Source organism: Dama dama, chromosome Y (assembly GCF_033118175.1).
Source record: "Dama dama isolate Ldn47 chromosome Y, ASM3311817v1, whole genome shotgun sequence".
NCBI lineage: Eukaryota > Metazoa > Chordata > Mammalia > Artiodactyla > Cervidae > Dama > Dama dama.
The window spans coordinates 14511161-14531265 of NC_083715.1; the positions used below are offsets into that span (position 1 = coordinate 14511161).

General features: G+C 54.6%; 1 pseudogene; it reads right to left on the reverse strand.

Annotated features, from left to right (window-relative positions):
• Positions 1-13309: 13309 nt before the first annotated feature.
• LOC133053642 (testis-specific Y-encoded protein 1-like) lies at positions 13310-19389 on the reverse strand (annotated as a pseudogene).
• Between the last annotated feature and the right edge of the window lie 716 nt (positions 19390-20105).

A 20105-nucleotide genomic window follows, 5' to 3' on the forward strand; every position in this document is an offset into this window, starting at 1 on the left:
AGAGGTCCGGGATGCAGGCGTCTATTTCCATGTAGAACTTGCTAACTCAGCGCGATCATAGGGCATGATTCCCTGGCTTCACTGCTTCTGCTGGTCACAGTCTATGTTCCCTTCATGTTTCGGCTGTCCTTTCTTGCGTCACCTAGCTAGGTGTCTTCCGACTGCTCACCCTCACAAGTGTAATGGTAGGCGCTTCTGCGCACAAATATGCACACATGTTCACATGTCCACACTCAAATTCCTGAGAGGAGACTTACATGTGCGGACGTACAGGCTTTCTTGTCCAGGAACATGGATTTTGTAAAGCACCCGACATCCTTTGTCCATGTTATTTTCCTTCACTTGCTCGTTGATCCTGTCAGCTTGCACTTCTATCTCTGTGTCGTGTGCTCAAGGTTAACAAAATCTTGGCATTGTTCATGACAGGGATGGACCTGCAGAGAGTCTGGCAGGCCTGGAAGTGCTCGGTATGGACAGCTGAGTGAGTTGTGCCTGTGTTCCACATTCTCCCATAACCTCGGGCAGGTTCACAATACCAGTCATGTTGGCATGATTCCATTACCTGTGTTTTGCTTCAGGGAACCAAAAAACAAGGGCCTTTGGGCTCAGCTGACTTGGAGAACTGCATTCTCTGTGTGCACGTCTCTACATCATGCCTTGTCAAGTCTGTGCCCCATTGCATGCCTATACCCCTTAAGGCCCACAGCATTCTGTCTGTGGGACCCTCTCCTCCCTATCTTGGAACTTTCTGTGTGCACCTGCCTACTGTGCCCCCAGCACTCCCTCCCTGTAGCTGGAAATGTCCAACGAGATGCCCAAGGCTCCAACAGCCCCAGGAGATTGTGGCAAGCCGGGAATGATAAATGTCATGAAGAAGTTGCACATGCATCTACAGGGTCTCTTCCAGTAGAAGGCATGGGATCTGAGGCCAGAAAGGGAAAGTGGCATCCCTAGAACTAGTCCCTTCAGTTTACTATTACCCAGACCCACGGAGTCCCTGAAGAGAGGATGCCCTGGCAAACTGGCCCTTTCAGGCCAGGAGCTCATGCCCTTCTTGGGCAGAAAGCACCATTTCTATCTCAAGTGCACCCAGAGAGCTTGATCTCATCCAAGGCCTCAATAATTTGATAAATGCCAAGCCTTTATTTCAGTTGCTCTCACTAGGCACTGGTAGGACTCTGGAAAGACAGGCATCCATGCTTGCCAACCTAGCACACGTGCCAAGGAAGGCAGTCCCAAGCTGTGCCCAGTGACAACGAACACGGACACCTGGAAAGTAGGATCCCTCTTAGTCTCGAATGGTGCAGATCCCCTAAGACCAAATGGGAGATTCTGCTCCAGCGAGACTGCCAGAATCCACCCTCAAGATCAGACGGTCAGCTTTGCCACTCGGCTTTACAGCCAAAAGGGCAAGACCCCAGAGGAGGGAAGGGATTCACGTCAGGGGGCTCAGCACGGACCTTGAGGTGTCTTTTGGCAAGACCACGGAAAACCAGCAGGCTCTGAGAGGACCCCAGGGCCCTCCTTGTCTCCCACTGTCCCAAGGTCCCTTGGGACAAGCAGCCAGCCCAACATCATTGCGTCCTCCCACTTTTCTGCCTCACAGGCACACGCCGGCAGAGGGACACACTCATACACCCCACACTTGTTGCCTCCTCATTCTTCTGCACTGCCAGGGAGGTTACAAGTGCCTGGTGGCATGCCACACGCACACCCTGTGCCTGCTAGCTTGCCTGGGGTTTCACACGGACAGCCTACCTAGGCACAGCTGACATGTAGTGTTCGATCATGCCAGTGTGTGCTCCTTCGGGAGGGAGCGTGCTGCCTGACGGGCTGATCCTGGGAAGTACGGGCCCAGGACTTCTCCCATGTATCCTTCTCACGTGTGTGGAACGAGGCTCCAGGGCAGCAGGCTCTCTGTGCCTCCTCCTCCTCTGGGTCTCTACCCTTCTCTACAGGACCTTAGCCTCCTCACCACCACAGGTCCTGCCATAGCCACGTCCAACATTTCCATCAGCTGGCCCACTCTGCCACAGCCTCAGGGGTCCACAGGCAGTGGCTTCAAACCCCGACCCCACCTGATTTGCCCTGGACGAATCCTCTGACCACCCAACCCTCGACCTGGTCCAAATACACAATATAACACGGTAGAAAATGTGAACGTATTTTCCTTTTTGGTCTAGTTGCACACAAGGTGTCCATGCTCTGAATTATCAATGGCCCTACGTTCCTCTTTCCCACCATGGACAGGATCACTGCAGAGATACTTCGAACAACAACCCTCATTCTGGGACGCCTCATGACTTTTCTTCTCGTCGCTTGGCAGTTCCTCTCCTGACACCTTCATCTGTGTGTCTGCCCTGAGCCAGGAACAGACACACACACACACACAGACCCACATTAACACAGGTGACACAAGACCACCTGCGTATATACACACACATGCTCGGCAAGGGGACACAAACACAAACAGGGAACACAGCTCTGTCAGTAGCTGAAGATGCCCGTTCCCAGCAATGTGGGAAATGGCATCAGTAGGCACCATGTCCTTGCCTTGGGGCCCGCTGCCCACCTCGTCCCGCAGCTCTTCCGTATTTTCACAAGCCGGCCTGAAACCGGTCCCAGCACGTCCTGTGTGGTGGCGGTGAGACGGCGAGTGGTTGATGTGGAAATTCACAGACAACCCAAAAGTCAGCACCTAAGTGCACTGGGATCCCCGAGAGGACACCCTCTAGTAACAGGCTATACCAGGAGCAGTGGTGGGAGGCAAGGACGCAGAAAATCTCAAACTTTCTGAGCAGCAGAAGGCCGGGGATAGCGCGATTGACCAAAGGATGATTCTGACAAACAGACATCATTCACCCTGCCTCGAGCAGAATCACCGAGGATTCTGGCATTGCAACCACAGCTGCTTGGAGGGAGACTTCCTTCACTCACGGCCACACCGAGTCCCCACGCCTCCAGTCTCAGCACGTCACCTGCTACGTGCATGACCCAATCCCAGGCTCCGCAGCCAGCTCGTATGAGCCTAGGATTCCATTGTGGGAAAGGACAGGGCCCCTGCCTCTAACCGGATGTCCCCTAGGGCCCCCCTGCAGACCCCCTCACCACCTTAGTTTCTGTCAGCTACCTCTCGTGGCACAAATTTCCTCCCTGGGGTAGTACTTCAGGAGATCGTCCCACGCATCCTGGCCAATGATCTGATGGCAAGAAGAGCAAGGTCAGCCCGGGGCTGACCAGGCCCCTAAGCCTCCTGTGACAAGTGAAGAGCTCCAACATCAATCGCTAACTGTGCGCAGGCCCAAACCAAATGCACTTCAGCAATCCTGTTCGATTCTGGGCAGTTGTGGCCTGACTGCCAATTGAGAAATTTCAGGCTCCTGGTGTCCAGCCTGCGGCTGGGTGCTCCCCGTTCAAAGTCCCAGAATCAGTGGACTGGTGTGGAACGATGTGCCCTATACCCTGTAGAAATACAGGGAGAAAGGGGCGGATGCGGCAGCAGAAATGTCCACCCACACCCCCAACCCCGGCCACCTTGCATACCCACACTCACCCCGTGGGAGCCACGTTTACCAGTGATGTCAGGGTAATATTCCTTAACAATCACCGTGTTCCAAAAGTACGGGTTGTTCCAAAAGGAGATCAGCTTGCAGCGGGACCTTGGATGGCTCCGCACTTGCACCTGCCAGCACAGGGAGGAAGGAAAAGGTGCAAGCATCGAGGGGCCTCTGCTTGCCTCCCAGGCAGGCCTTAACAGCCTCCATGACGCCTCTGTAAAGTCTCACAGTACAGGCCCATGAATAGCACCATCCCCCACCTCCCTGTCAAGTGTCATACCGAACCATGCTCAGCCTCCCTCTCTGACCTTGAAGTCAATCATGTACCTTAGAAAATCTTCATCCTGGGCGCTGATTATGATTGACACTTGAGGGTTGTTCACAATCTGCTTTGGGTCAAGGAGACATTCAGGCCACATGCCGGGCCAAGAAGAGCCAGGGCAATAACCCTAGTCTGGCCTGGAGTAGAACACTGGAACAAGCAAGTGCAACGATGCTGGGCACTCGCGCTTGCCCGGCCACGACTCACACCTTCAGGTCAAGCCTTACCATCACACGTCCTCATGGCTCTGGGTTTCCTGTGCTGTTTTGCAGCTCAGGTGGTTTGCAACCCAAACGCAGGGGCGATTTCTCACCTCTGCTTCCGGCCTCCTGGCCTGTGTTTGCTGGGTAGTGGCATGTCACTGGTAACATGGTTAGGACTTGCAGTCCTTGTGACTATCGAATCTAAAGGAAACTCGTTTGTGTGTGTGTTTATATGTATGTCTGAATGTGTGTGTTTTTGTGTGTGTGTGTGTGTGTGTGTGTGCTAGAGAATCCCATGTTTGAGCTTTTTCCGGGGATCATCCACATTTACAACAATAAATGTCTGCAGTTGCTGCTCTAGTGTACTCTCTCTGGTCATCCTGACCTAGAGGCCCTGGGTACTGATTCTACTCAGACGGAGGCCTGAAGGGGAAACCACGAGTCATGGCTTTGACACTTAAAGGTGTGGCTCTGACCAGATACTCCTTGGCTGTGCCTTTGGAACCTGCCAATGCCTTGGAACACACTTCCGTCAACGGCCTGCAGCACCCTTCCTGTTCCCTCGCCACACACCTGCACCCACCCCCCCCACTCCTGCACATGCTCATGCTTCTGCTCCACTTCCTCCTCTTCTTCCTGACAGGCAAACAGTTAGTTGCAGCAGGAAGGATACAGCTTTGGTGCAGAAGCCAGGGATGCCTTGCAGTGTGGCGCTTCTCCGAGCCAAGTGACGAATCCTTCTCAGATGGTTCATGCGCATGAAGCAAACGGAGGCCCGGCAGGTTTCCTCAAGCAGGGATATCACTTCCAACTGCAGGGCGGTCAGTGCATATAGCACATTTGGCACCGGCCGCTCACTTGGGCCTCCAGATCTTTCCAGGCCCTGCTTCTCCAGCGTCTTCTCCTTCAGATCCTGGGAGGATCCCTGATCCCGCTCCTAATCTGCCACAACCTCCACCTCCTCCATAACGTCTTCCGCCAGCAGCTGGCACACTCGCCAATTCCTGTCTCGTCTCCATCCACCAGTCCCCCTCTGAATCTGCTGTCCTCCACCACCTCTACCACATAAAGGGTGACCTCTTCAACTGCTGTGCTACCTGGTGGCTCCAAAGTCCCATCTGTGCATGGCATCGCGATAGCAGGCCCCCTGGCCACTGCACCCTGAGGAACCGGGCTCTCAGCTAAGAAGGTTCGGAGTCCCGGGACGCTCCCACCTTCCTCTGGCCGCCTCTCACTCTCCTCTGGGATATGGCTGTGACCCCGAACTGGGGCAGATGTGAAGGGACTGGACATAATAGCACAGCGAGTGGTGCGCAATGGCCGCCCGGCTGAGGTAATCGGGTGAGGCGCGCTAGCAATTTGGGGAGACGTGAGAGCGGAATGGGCAGGAGTTGGGGCCTGGTTTGCGGGGGCATCCTGAGGCTGAAGAAGGGGGTTCCAGAGAGGCAAGGGGAGGATGTTTGGAGATCATCCCAACACGCAGGACCCCTAGGCTGTGAGACAGGCTCAGGCTGCTGGTCAAATCAAGACCAATGGCAGAGAGGTTAGTGGGTGGCACCTTGAGGGAAACGCCCCTAGACCAGAGGGTGGCTTCCCCGCTTTCTGTGCCTCAGCGCCCCCACGTGGCCACACTTGGCCTGAGGGAGGGCAGGGCTATTGCATCTGGCTCTTCCTGCAGGCGCTGGCATTGAATTGGCCTCTGGAATTTTAAGCCCTGTGTTCTCGCTCTGCAATCCAAATAGCACACTGCTGTGTCCCATGGGACCGCCCAACCCTGGGAGCTCTCCCTGAGTATCTAAATGTTAGGCAGGGGCACAAAGGGGCTGGATACTTTTCTCCCTGGGATAGGAGGCTGCTGCTCTCTGGATGGTAGGGGAGAGTGAACAAACCCCAACGTTTGCAAGAGTTGACCTCCACTCTTTGGAGGTACCAGAGCCATAGGGCAGAGATGTCTCTCTTTGTGTCTGCTTTTCGCCTATTATTGTTTCTGGCGATCCTGCTGTGTGTGCACCAAGGAATGCTGTCTGTGTGTCTCTGACTCTCTAAGTGGTGCTGTGGTCCTCTGCTTTCTCCGGACACCAGTGCTCAGAAGAGACGCTTAACCTTGGAGTGAAGCCAAGCCCTTCTCCTCCTCAATGAGTCGCACCCACAGCAGATGAGACTGTTCTGGGCCACCGGGTCGGAGAGTGCTCCCTCAAGCCGGAAAGTACACGGTTGTTGCTCACTGATGAAGCACAGAAGGGGATAGGCGACCCTCCTTCCCCTCTGGGCAGACATGAATGCTGCACAGGACTCTGGTGGCACGGCCACACCTTGCGCAAAGGGAGAAACGTGTCACGGCCTGCTGGCATGACCGGACTCCCTGAAGCTTCCTGGAATGCCTACCAGTGAGAGGCTAAGGACACCACCATGCTGAGTTCCATGACACACCAGTGCCGGAGGCCTGCACGATGGCCTGTTTACCCTATGCAAGCCCTTTCAAAGAGGTTATGTTCTCCAGGTGAGAACACATTCCAGCCTACCAAGTGGCCCAAACCTGTGTGGCTGGTAGCAGCAAGACGACCAAGCTAAGCCATCTTACCTGTAGTCCACATATGCGGTATCTGTGTTCTGCAAAGTGTACAAAGAGAGATGTCTCACACTCGATGATTCTGCAAGTATCAGGTGCTTATGCTCCAGTGCTGCTATATCTGTGAAACCTTACACAAAAGGCAAGGGGTACTCATGCTCCTGGCCAGGACATGGAAAGAATGCCCAGCACTTAAGAAGGATGCCAAGGCCCTCGTAGCTGTTTGTCCAAAGGGCTGTTTCCCACCCACCACACCTTCTGTGCCTGGGACTGGAGCCCAACCTGTGTCTCGGCTCCTCTGCACACACCAATCATGCCCAGGTGATTCCCTCCTGCCTTTCCTTTCTGCCAGAGGTGCGGGCTGCAGGCGTCTATTTCCATGTAGAACTTGTTAACTCAGTGAGTTCATAGGGAATGATTCCCTGGCTTCACTGCATCTGCTGGCCAGAGTCTATGTTCCCTTCATGTTTCCTCTGTCCTTTCTTGCGTCAGCTAGCTAGGTGTCTTCCGACTGATCACCCTTACAAGTGTACTGGTAGGCGCTTCTGTGCACGAATATGCACACATGTCCACATGTCCACACTCACATCCCTGAGAGGAGACTTACACATTTGTGGAGGTACAGGCTTTCTTGTCCAGGAACATGGATTTTGGTAACCACCCGACATTCTTTGTCCATGTTATTTTCCTTCACTTGCTCGTTGATCCTGTCAGCTTGCACTTCTATCTCTGTGACGTGTGCTCAAGTTTAACAAAATCTTGTCATTGTTCATGACAGGGATGGACCTGCAGAGATTCTGGCAGGCCTGGAAGTGCTCGGTATGAACAGCTGAGTGAGTTGTGCCTGTGTTCCACATTCTCCCATAACCTTGGGCACGTTCACAATACCAGTCATGTGGGCATGATTCCATTACCTGTGCTTTCCTTCAGGGAACCAGAAAACAAGGGCCTTTGGGCTCAGCTGACTTGGAGAACTGCTTTCTCAGTGTGCATGTCTCTACATCATGCCTTGTCAAGTCTGTGCCCCATTGAATGCCTACTCCCCTTAGGGCCTACAGCATTCTGACTGAGGACCCCTATCTTCCCTATATTGGAACTTTCTGTGTGCACCTGCCTACTGTGCCCACAGCACTCCCTCCCTGTAGCTGGAAAAGTCCAACGAGATGCCCAAGGCTCCAACAGCCCCAAGAGACTGTGGCAAGCCGGGAATGATACAATGTCATGAAGAAGTTGCACATGCATCTACAGGGTCTCTTCCAGTAGAAGGCATGGTATCTGAGGCCAGAAAGGGATGGTGGCATACCTAGAACTAGTCCCTTAAGTTCACTATTACTTAGACCCACGGAGTCCGTGAGCAGATGATGCCCTATCAAACTGGCAATTTCAGGCCCAGAGCTCATGCCCTTCTTGGGAAGAAAACACCATTTCTATCTCAAGTGCACCCAGAGGGCTTGATCTCACCCAAGGCCTCAATCATTTGATAAATGACAATCTTTTATTTCAGTCGCTCTCAATAGGCCCTGGTAGGACTCTGGAAAGGCAGGCAACCCTGCTTGCCGACCTAGCCCATGTGCCAAGGAAGGGAGTCCCAAGCTGTGCCCATTGACATCGAACACGGACACCTGGAAAGTAGGATCCCTCTGAGTCTCTCATGGTTCAGATCCCCTAAGACCAAATTGGAAATTCTGCTCCAGCAAGACTGCAAGAATCCACCCTCAGGATCAGACTGTCACCTTTGCCACTCTGACATTACAGCCAAGGGCAAGACCCCAGAGGAGGGATGGGATTCACGTCAGGGGGCTCAGCATGAACCTTGAGGAAGCTTTCGGCAGGACCACTGAAAACCAGCATGCTCTGAGAGGACCCAAGGGCCCTCCTTTTCTCCCACTGTCCCAAGGTCCCTTGAGACAAGCAGCCAGCCCACCATCCTTGCGTCCTGCCACTTTCCTGCCTCACAGGCACACACCGGCAGAGGGACACGCATGTACACCCCACACTTGAGCCCTCCTCGCATTTCTGCACTGCCAGGGAGGTTGCAAGTGCCTGGTGGCATGCCACGCTCACACTCTGTGCCTCCTAGGATGCCTGGGGTTTCACACGGACAACCTACTTCAGCATAGCTGACATGTAGTGGTCGATCATGCCAGTGTGTGCTCCTTCAGGAGGGAGCTTGCTGCCTGACAGGCTGATCCTTGGCAGCACGGGCCCAGGACTGATCCAGTATATCCTTCTCACGTGTGTGGAACAAGGCTCCAGGGCTGCAGGCTCTCTGTGCCTCCTCCTCCTTCAGGTCTCTGCCCTTCGCTACAGGATCTTAGCCTCCTCACCACCCTGGGTCCTGCCATAGCCACGTCCAACATTTCCATCGGCAGGCCTACTCTGCCACAGACTCAGGGGTCCACAGGCTGTGGTTTCAAAGCCCCACCCCACCTGATTTGCCGTGGGCGAATCCTCTGACCACCCAATCCTCCACCTGGTCCAAATACGCAAAATAACACGGAAGAAAATGTGAACGTGTTTTCTCTTTTGGTCTAGTTGCACACAAGGCGGCCATGCTCTGAATTATCACTGGCCATACTTTCCTCTTTCCCACCCTAGACAAGATCACCACAGAGATACTTCGACCAGTGACCCTCAGTCTGGATACGCCTCGTGCCTCCTCCTCTCGTCCCTTGGCAGTTCCTCTCCTGACACCTTCATCTGTGCATCTGCCCTGAGCCAGAAAAACACACACACACACGACCTACATTAACACAGGCGCCAGAAGACCACGTGTGTATATACACACACATGCTCAGCATGGGGACACAAACACAAACAGGGAACACAGCTTTCTCAGTAGCTGAAGACGACCATGCCCAGCAATGTGGGAAACGGCATCAATAGGCACCATGTCCTTGCCTTTGGGCCATTGTCCACCTCGTCCCACAGCTCTTCCTTATTTTCCCAGGCCGGCCTGAAGCAGGTCCCAGAGCGGCCTCCATGCTGGCGGTGAGACAGCCAGTGGTGGATGTGGAAATTCACAGACGACCCCAAAATCAGCACCTAAGTGCACTGGGATCCGAGAGAGGACACCCTCCAGTCATAGGCTATCCCAGGAGCAGTGGCGGGAGGCAAGGACCCAGAAAATCTCAAACTTTCTGAGCAGCAGAAGGCTGGAGATAGCGCGATTGACCGAAGGATGATTCTGACAAACAGACGTCATTCACCCTGCCTCGAGCAGAATCACTGAGGATTCTGGCATTGCAACCACAGCTGCTTGGAGGGAGACTTCCTTCACTCATGGCTACAACGAGACCCAACGGTTCCAGTCTCAGCACATCACCTGCTGCGTGCATGACCCAATCCTAGTTTCCGCAGTCAGCTCGCATGAGCCTAAGGATCCCCATCTGGGAAAGGACAGCGCCCCAGCCTCTACACGGATGTCCCATCAGGGCTCCCCCTGCAGACCCCCTCACCACCTGTGTTTCTGTTAGATACCTCTCATGGCACAAATTTCCTCCCTGAGGTAGTACTTCAGGGGATCGTCCCACACGTCCTGGCCAATGATCTGGTGGCAATAAGAGCAAGGTCTGCCCGGGGTTGACCAGGCCCCTAACCCTCCTGTGAGAAGCCAACAGCTCCAACATCAGTCGCCAAATGTGCGCAGGCCCAAACCAAACGCACCTCAGCAATCCTGTTCGATTCTGGGCAGTTGTGGCCTGACTGCCAATTGAGAAATTTCAGGCTCCTGGTATCCAGCCTGAGGCTCGGTGCTCCCCGTTGAAAGTCCCAGAACCAGTGGACTGGAGTGGAACGATGTCCCCTATACCCTGTAGAAAGACAGGGGAGACAGGGGCTGATGCGTCAGCTGAAGCATCCACCCACTCCTCCACTCCGGCCCCCTTGCTTACCCACACACACCACCCTGGGAGCCATGCTTACCAGTGATGTCAAGGTAATATTCCAAACAATCACCGTGTTCCAGAAGTGCAGGTTGTCCCGAAAGGAGAAGATCAGCTTGCAGCGGGACCGTGGATGGCTCCGTGCTTGCACCTGCCAGCACAGGGAGGAGGGAAAAGGTGAAAGCATCAAGGGGCCTCTGCTTGCCTCCCAGGCGGGCCTTAACAACCTCCATGACTCCTCTGTAAAGTCTCACAGTACAGGCCCATGGATAACACCATCCCCCACCTCCCTGTCAAGTGCCATACCCACCCATCCTCAGGCTCCCTCACTGACCTTGAAGTCGATCATGTACCTTAGAAAATCTTTATCTTGAACGCTGATTATGATTGACACTTGAGGGTGGTTCATAATCTGCTTTGGGTCAAGGAGACATTCAGGCCACATACCGGGCCAAGAAGAGCCTGGAGCAACAGCCCTAGTTTAGCCTGGAGAAGAATACTGGGACAAGCATCTGCACGCATGGTGGGCACTCACGCATGCCCAGTGGTGACTCACATTTTCAGGCCCTGCCATACCATCAGACCTGCTCGTGGCTCTGTGCTTCCTGTGCTGTTTTGCAGCTCAGGTGGTCTGCAACCCAAAAGCAGGGGCGATTTTTCACCTCTCCTGCCCTCCTCCTGGCCTGTGTTTGCTGGGTAGTGGCATGTCACTGGTAACATGGTTAGGACTTGCAGTCCTTGTGACTACCGAATCTGAAGGAAATTGGGGTGTGTGTGTGTTTCTATGTGTGTCTGAATGTGTGTGTATCTGTGTGTGTGTGTGTGTGTGTGTGTGTGTGTGTGTGCATGCGAGAGACTCCCATGTCTCAGCTACTTCCGGGGATCATCCACATTTACAACAATAAATGTCTGCAGTTGCTGCTCTAGTGTACTCTCTCTGGTCATCCTGGCCTAGAGGCCCTGGGTACTGATCCTCCTCAGATGCAGGCCTGAAGGGGAAACCAAGAGTCATGGCTGTGACACTTACAGGTGTGGCTCTGATCATATAGTACTCGGCTGTGTCTTTGGAACCTGCCATTGCCCAGGACCACACTTCCGTCAGCGGCCTGCAGCACCCTTCCTGTTCCCTCGCCACACACCCGCACCCCCAACTCCTGCACATGCTCCTGCTTCTGCTCCACCTCCTCCTACTCTTCCTGACAGGCAAACAGCTAGTTGCCGCAGGAAGGATACAGCTTTGGCCCAGAAATCAGGAATGCCCTGGAGGAAGGCACTTCTCCGAGCCAAGTGACGCTTCCTCCTCAGATGGTTCATGCCCTTGAAACGAACCGAGGCCCGGCGGTTTTCCTCACACAGGGATCTCACTTCCAACTGCAGGGCGGTCAGTGCCTATAGCACATTTGGCGCCGGCCGCTCACTCGGGCCTCCAGGACTTTCCAGGCCCTGCTTCTCCAGCTTCTTCTCCTTAACCTCCTGGGAGGACCCCTGATCCTGCTCCTCATCTACCATAACCTCCACCTCCTCCATAACGGCTTCTGCAAGCAGCTGGCACACTCGCCCAATTCCTGCCTCATCTTCGTCCATCATGGCCCCCCTGCTGTCTTCCACCACCTCCTCCACGTAGAGGGTGACCTCTTTGCCTGCTGTGCCACCTGGTGGCTGCAAAGTCCCAACAATTGACCTCATCGCGACGGCAGGCCCCCTGCCACTTCCCCCTGAGCACCCGGGCTCCCAGCTAAGAAGGCCCGGGGTCCCGGGACACTACCTCCTTCCTCTGGCCATCTCTCACGATCCTCTGGGACATGGCTGTGACCCCGACCTGGGGCAGATGCGAAGGGACCGGACATAATAGCGCTGCAAGTTGTGCTAAATGGCGGACAGGCTGAGGTAACTGGGTGTGGCTCCCTAGCTCTCTGGGGCGGGGTGAGAGTGGATAGGTCAGGAGGTGGGGCCCGGTAGTGGCGGGTAGCCTGAGGCTGAAGAAAGGGTTCTGGAAAGGTCAGGAGAGGGTGCTCGGAGATCAGCCAAGAAGCGGGACCCCTAGGCTCTGAGATAGGCTCAGGCTGCTGGGTCAAATCGAGACCAATGGCAGAGAGGGTAGTGGGCGGCACCCTGAGGGAAACGCCCCTAGAACAAAGGGTGGTTTCCCTGCTTCCTGGGCTCCAGCGCCCAAACTTGGCAACACTTGCCTTCAGAGAGGGCATGGCTATTGCATCTGGCGTTCCTGCAGGCGCTGGCATTGAATTGGCCTCTGGAATTTCAAGCCCTGTGTTCTCGCTCTGCAATCCAAAGAGCACACTGCTGCGTTCCATGGGACCGCCCATCCCTGGGAGCTCTCCATGAATATCTAAAGGTTAGGCAGGGGCACAAAGTGGCTGGATACTTTCCTCCCTGGGATAGGAGCCGGCTGCTGTCTGGATGGTAGGGGAGTGTGTACAAACCCCAATGTTTGCAACACTTGACCTCCCCACTTCAGCGGCACCAGAGCCATAGGGCAAAGATCTCTCTTTTTGTCTCTGCTTCTCGCCGATCACTGTTTCTGGTTATCTTGCTGTGTGTGCACCAGGGAATGCTGACTGTGTGTTTCCGACCCTCTAAGTGGTGCTGTGTTCCTCTGCCATTCTCCGGACACCAGCGCTCAGAAGAGACGCTTAACCTTGGAGTGAAGTCAAGCCCTTCTCCTCCTCAGTGAGACACAGCCACGGCACATGAGACTGTTCTGGGCCAAAGGGTGGGAAAGTGCTCTCTCAAACTGGAAAGCACACGGTGGGTGGTCACTGCTGAAGCACAGAAGGGGACAGGCGACCCTTCTTCCTACTCTGGGCAGACATGAACGCTGCACAGGTCTCTGGTAGCACGGCCACACGTTCTGCAGAGGGAGAAACAGGTCATGGTGTGCTGGCATGATGGACCTCCCTGAAGCTTGCTGGAATGCCTACCAGTGAGAGGCGAAGGACACCACCACGCTGAGTTCCATGACACACCAGTGCTGGAAGCCTGCATGATGGCCCGTTTACCCTATGCAGGCACTTTTAAAGAGGTTCTGTTCTCCAGGTGAGAACACATCCCAGCCTACCAAGTGGTCCAAACCTGTGTGGCTGGTAGCAGCAAGACGACCAACCTAAGCTATTTTACCTATAGTCCTCATATGTGGTATCTGTGTTCTGCTGGTGTACAAAGAGAGATGTCTCACACTGGATGATTCTGCAGGTAGCAGGTGCTTATGCTGCAGTGCCGCTGTATCTCTGAAACCTTACACAAAAGGCAAGGGGTGCTCATGCTCCTGGCCAGGACATGGAAAGAATGCCCAGCACTTAAGAAGGATGAAAAGGCCCTCTTAGCTCTTTGTTCAAAGGGCTGTTGGCTCACCCACTGCAGCTTCTGTGCCTGGGACTGCAGCCGAATCTGTGTCTTGGCTCCTCTTCTCTCACTGATCATGCCCAGGTGATTTCTTCCTGCCTCTCCTTTGTGCCAGATGTCCGGACTGCAGGCGTCTATTTCCATGTAGAACTTGCCAACTCAATGAGATCATAGGGCATGATTCTCTGGCTTCCCTGCTTCTGCTGGCCAGAGTCTATGTTTTCTTCATGTTTCCACTGTCCTTTCCTGCATCACCTAGCTAGGTGTCTTCCGACTGCTCACCCTCACAAGTGTACTGGTAGGCGCTTCTTCATACGAATATGCACACATGTCCACATGTCCACACTCACATCCCTGAGAGGAGACTTACACATGTGTGGAGGTACAGGCTTTCTTGTCCAGGAACATGGATTTTGGTAAGCACCCGACATCCTTTGTCCTAGTTATTTTCCTTCACTTGCTCGTTGATCCTGTCAGCTTGCACTTCTATCTCTGTGACGTGTGCTCAATGTTGACAAAATCTTGGCATTGTTCATGACAGGGACGGACCTGCAGAGAGTCTGGCAGGCCTGGAAGAGCTCGGTATGGACAGCTGAGTGAGTTGTGCCTGTGTTCCACATTTTCCCATAACCTCGGGCAGGTTCACTATACCAATCATCTTGGCATGATTCCATTACCTGTGCTTTGCTTCAGGGAACCAAAAAACAAGGGCCTTTGGGCTCAGCTGACTTGGAGAACTGCTTTCTTGGTGTGCGCGTCTCTACATCATGCCTTGTCAAGTCTGTGCCCCCTGCATGGCTATACCCCTCAGAGCCCACAGCATTCTGGCTCAGGGCCCCTGTCCTCCCTATCTTGGAACTTTCTGTGGGCACCTGCCTACCTGTACCCCCAGCGCTTCCTCCCTGTAGCTGGAAAAGGCCAATGAGATGCCTAATGCTCCAACAGCCCCAAGAGACTGTGGCAAGCCGGGAATGATACAATGTCATGAAGAAGGTGCACATGCATCTACAGGGTCTCTTCCAGTACAAGGCAAGGGATTTGAGGCCAGAAAGGGTAGGTGGCATTCCTAGAACTAGTCCCTTCAGTTTACTATTACCCAGACCCACGGAGTCCCTGAACAGATGATGCCCTGGCAAACTGGCCCTTTGAGGCCCACAGCTCATGCCCTTCTTGGGCAGAAAGCACCATTTCCATCTCAAGTGCACCCAGAGGGCTTGATCCCACCCAAGGCCTCAATAATTTGATAAATGCCAAGCCTTTATTATAGTTGCTCTCACTAGGCACTGGTAGCACTCTGGAAAGACAGGCATCCCAGCTTGCCTACCTAGCCCATGTACCAAGGAAGGCAGTCCCCAGTTGTGCCCAGTGACATCAAACACTGACACCTGTGAGTCAGTCCCTGTGAGTCTCACTTGGTGCAGATCCCCTAAGACCAAATCGGAGATTCTGCTCCAGTGAGACTGTCAGAATCCACCCTCAAGATCAGACTGTCAGATTTGCAACTCTGGCCTTTCAGCCAGGGGCAAGACCCCAGAGGAGGGAAGGGATTCACGTCAGGGGCTCAGCACGAACCATGAGGTATCTTTTGGCAGGACCAATGAAAACCAGCAGGCTCTGAGAGGAACCTAGGGCCGTACTTGTCTCCCACTGTCCCAGGGTCCTTTGGGACAAGCAGCCAGCCCACCATCCTTGCGTGCTCCCACTTCCCTGCCTCACAGGCACACGCCGGCAGAGGGACACACACATACACCACACACTTGAGTCCCCCTCGCCTTTCATCACTGTCAGGAAGGTTGCAAGTGCCTAGTGGCATGCCACGCTCACACCCTGTGCCTGCTAGGATGCTGGGGTTTCACACGGACAGCCTACCTCAGCACAGCTAACATTTACTGTTCAATTGTGCCAGTGTGTGTTCCTTTGGGAGGGAGCGTGCTGCCTGACGGGCTGATCCTTGGCAGCACAGGCCCAGGACTTCTCCCGTGTATCCTTCTCACGAGTGTGGATCAAGGCTCCAGAGCAGCAGGCTCTCTGTGCCTCCTCCTCCTTGACGTCTCTGCCCTTCTCTACAGGATCTTAGCCTCCTCACCACCCCGGGTCCTGCCATAGCCACGTCCAACATTTCCATCATCTGGCCCACTCTGCTACAACTCAGGGGTCCACACGCAGTGGTTTCAAAGCCCCACCCCACCTGATTTGCCCTGGGCGAATCCTCTGACCACCCAATCCTCCACCTGGAACAAATACACAAAATAACATGGTAGAAAATGTGAACGTGTTTTCTTTTTTGGTCCAGTTGCACAAAGGGGGCCATGCTCTGAATTATCACTGGCCCTCCTTTCCTCGTTCCCACCCTGGACGGGATCACTGCAGAGATACTTTGAACAACAACCCTTAGTCTGGTGACGCCTCGTCCCTCCTCTTCTCGTCGCTTGGCAGATTCTCTCCTTACACCTTCATCTGTGCCTCTGCCCTGAGCCAGGAACACACACACACACACACACACACAGACCCACATTAACACAGGTGACACAAAACCACGTGTGTATATACACATAAATGTTTGGCTGGGGACACAAACACAAAGAGGGAACACAGCTCTCTCAGTAGCTGAAGACGCCCATGCCCAGCAATCTGGGAAATGGCATCAGTAGGCACCATGTCCTTGCCTTGGGGCCCCCTGTGCACCTCGTCCCGCAGCTCTTCCGTATTTTCCCAAGCCGGCCTGAAACAGGTCCCAGCGCGGCCTGCGTGGTGGCAGTGAGACAGCGAGTGGTGGATGTGGAAATTCACAGACGACCCCAAAGTCAGCACCTACGTTCACTGGGATCCGAGAGAGGACACCCTCCAGTCATAGGCTATCCCAGAAGCTGTGGCGGGAGGCAAGGACCCAGAAAATCTCGAACTTTCTGAGAAGCAGAAGGCTGGGGATAGCGCGATTGACTGAATTATGATTCTGAAAAAGAGACGTCATTCACCCTGCCTCGAGCAGAATCACCGAGGATTCTGGCATTGCAACCACAGCTGCTTGGAGGGAGACTTCCTTCACTCACGGCCACACCGAGTCCCCACGCCTCCAGTCAAAGCATGTCACCTGCTACATGCATGACCCAAACCCAGACTCCGCAGGCAGCTCGCATGAGCCTCAGGATCCACATCTGGGAAAGGACAGCATCCCAGCCTCTACACGGATGTCCCCTCAGGGTCCCCCTGCAGACCCCCTCACCACCTGTGTCTTTGTCAGCTACCTGTCATGACACAAATTTCCTCCCTGGGGTAGTACTTCAGGGGATCGTCAAACACCTCCTGGCCAATGACCTGATGGCAATAAGAGCAAGGTCAGCCCGGGGCTGACCAGGCCCCTAAGCCTCCTGTTAGAAGCCAACAGCTCCAACATCAATCGCAAACTGTGGGCACGCCCAAACCAAATGCACCGGAGCAATCCTGTTCGATTCTGGGCAGTTGCGGCCTGACAGCCAATTGAGAAACTTCAGGCACCTGGTGTCCAGCCTGCGGCTGGGTGCTCCCTGTTCAAAGTCCCAGAACCAGTGGACTGTTGTGGAACAACGTACTATATACCCTGTAGAAAAACAGGGGAGACAGGGGCGGATGTGGCAGCTGAAACATCCACCCAGACCCCCAACCCCGGCCGCCTTGCATACCCACACAAACCACCCTGGGAGCCATGTTTACAAGTGATGTCAGGGTAATATTCCTTAACAATCACCGTGTTCCAGAAGAACGGGTTGTCGCGAAAGGAGAAGATCAGCTTGCAGCGGGACCGTGGATGGCTCCTCACTTGCACCTGCCAGCACAGGGAGGAGGGAAAAGGTGCAAGCATCGAGGGGCCTCTGCTTGCCTCACAGGCGGGCCTTAACAGCCTCCATGAAGCCTCTGCAAAGTCTCAAAATACAGGCCCATGGATAATACCATCACCCACCTCCCTGTCAAGTGCCATACCCACCCATCCTCAGCCTCCCTAACTGACCTTGAAGTCGATCATGTACCTTAGAAAATCTTCATCCTGATCGCTGATTATGATTGACACTTGAGGGTGGTTCATAATCGGCTTTGGGTCAAGGAGACATTCAGGCCGCATACCTGGCCAAGAAGAGCCAGAGGAAACAGCCCTAGTTTAGCCTGGAGAAGGACACTGGAACAAGCATCTGCAAGGATGCTGGGAACTCGCGCTTGCCCGGCCACGACTCTCATCTTCAGGCCCTGTCATACCATCAGACATGCTCGTGACTCTGCGTTCCCTGTGCAGTTTTGCAGCTCAGGTGGTCTGCAACCCAAAAGCAGGGGCGATTTCTCACCTCTCCTGCGCGCCTCCTGGACCGTGTTTGCTGGGTAGTGGCATGTCACTGGTAACATGGTTTGGACTTGCAGTCCTTGTGACTACCGAATCTGAAGGAAATTGGGGTGTGTGTTTCTTTCTATGTGTGTCTGAATGTATGAGTATCTCTGGGTGTGTGTGTGTGTGTGTGTGTGTGTGTGTGTGTGACTCTCCCATGTCGCAGCTATTTCCAGGGATCATCCACATTTACAACAATAAATGTCTGCAGTTGTTGCTCTAGTGTACTGTCTCTGGTCATCTGGACATAGAGGCCCTGGATACTGATCCTCCTCAGACGGAGGTCTGAAGGGGAACCCACGAGTCATCGCTATGACACTTACATGTATGGCTCTGACCACATAGTACTCGGCTGTGCCTTTGGAACCTACCAATTCCCAGAACCACACTTCCGTCAGCGGCCTGCAGCACCCTTCCTGTGCCCTCGTCACACACCCTCACCCCCCACTCCTGCACATGCTCCTGCTTCGGCTCCACTTCCTCCTCCTCTTCCTACAGGCAAACAGCTAGTTGCAGCAGGAAGGATACAGCTTTGGCCCAGAAGTCAGGGATGCCCTGCAGTATGGCGCTTCTCCGAGCCAAGTGACGCTACCTCCTCAGATGGTTCATGTGAATGAAGCAAACGAAGGCCCGGTGGTTTTCCTCAGGCAGGGAGCTCACTTCCAACTGCAGGGCGGTCAGTGCCTGTAGCACATTTGGCACCGGATGCTCACTCGGACCTCCAGGTCTTTCTAGGCCCAGCTTCTCAAGCATCTTCTCCTTCAGCTCCTGCGAGGATCCCTGATCCCGCTCCTCATCTTCCACAACCCCCACCTCCTCCATAACGTCTTCCGCCAGCAGCTGGCACACTCACCTGATCCCCGCCTCGTCTCCGTCCACCAGGGCCCCCCCCCCGTGCCCCACCGCCTCCACCATGTAGAGGGTGACCTCTTCGCCTGCTGTGCCACCTGGTGGCTGCAAAGCCCCAGCCGTGCACGGCATCACGAGGGCAGGCCCCCTGGCCACTGACCCCTGAGCACCCGGGCTCCCAGCTAAGATGATCAGGAGTCCTGGGACACTACCTCCTTCCTCTGGCCGCCTCTCACGCTCCTCTGGGACATGGCTGTGACCCCGAGCTGGGGCAGATGCAAAGAGACCGGACATAATAGCACAGCAAGTGGTGCGCAATGGCGGCCCGGCTGAGGTAACCGGGTGTGGCTGGCTAGCTCTTTAGGGCGGGGTGAGAGCGGAATGATCAGGAGGTGGGGCCCGGTGTGTGGCGGGTGGCCTGAGGCTGAAGAAAGGGGTTCCGGAGAGGCCAGGAGAAGGTGCTTGGAGATCAGCCCAACAAGCGGGACCCCTAGGCTGTGAGACAGGCTCAGGCTGCTGGGTTGAATCGAGACCAATAACAGAGAGGGTAGTGCATGGAACACTGAAGGATATGCCCCTAGACCAGAGGGCAGCTTCATCGCTTCCTGGGCTCCAGAACCCTCACGTGGCCACACTCGGCTTCAGGAAGGGCAGGGCTTCTGCATCTGGCGTTTCTGCAGGTGCTGGCATTGAATTGGCCTCTGGAATTTCAAGCCATTAGTTCTCGCTCGGCAATCCAAAGAGCACACTGCTGTGTCCCATGGGACCGCCCATCCCTGGGAGCTCTCCGGAGTATCTAAAGATTATGCAGGGGCACAAAGTGGCTGGATACTTTCCTCCCTGGGATGGGAGACTGCTGCTGTCTGGATGGTAGGGAAATGTGTACAAACCCCAACGTTTGCAACACTTGACCTCCACTCTTCAGGGTCACCAGAGCCATAGGGCAGAGATCTCTCTCTTTACCTCTGCTTCTCGGCTATCACTGTTTCTGGTGATCCTGCTGTGTGTGC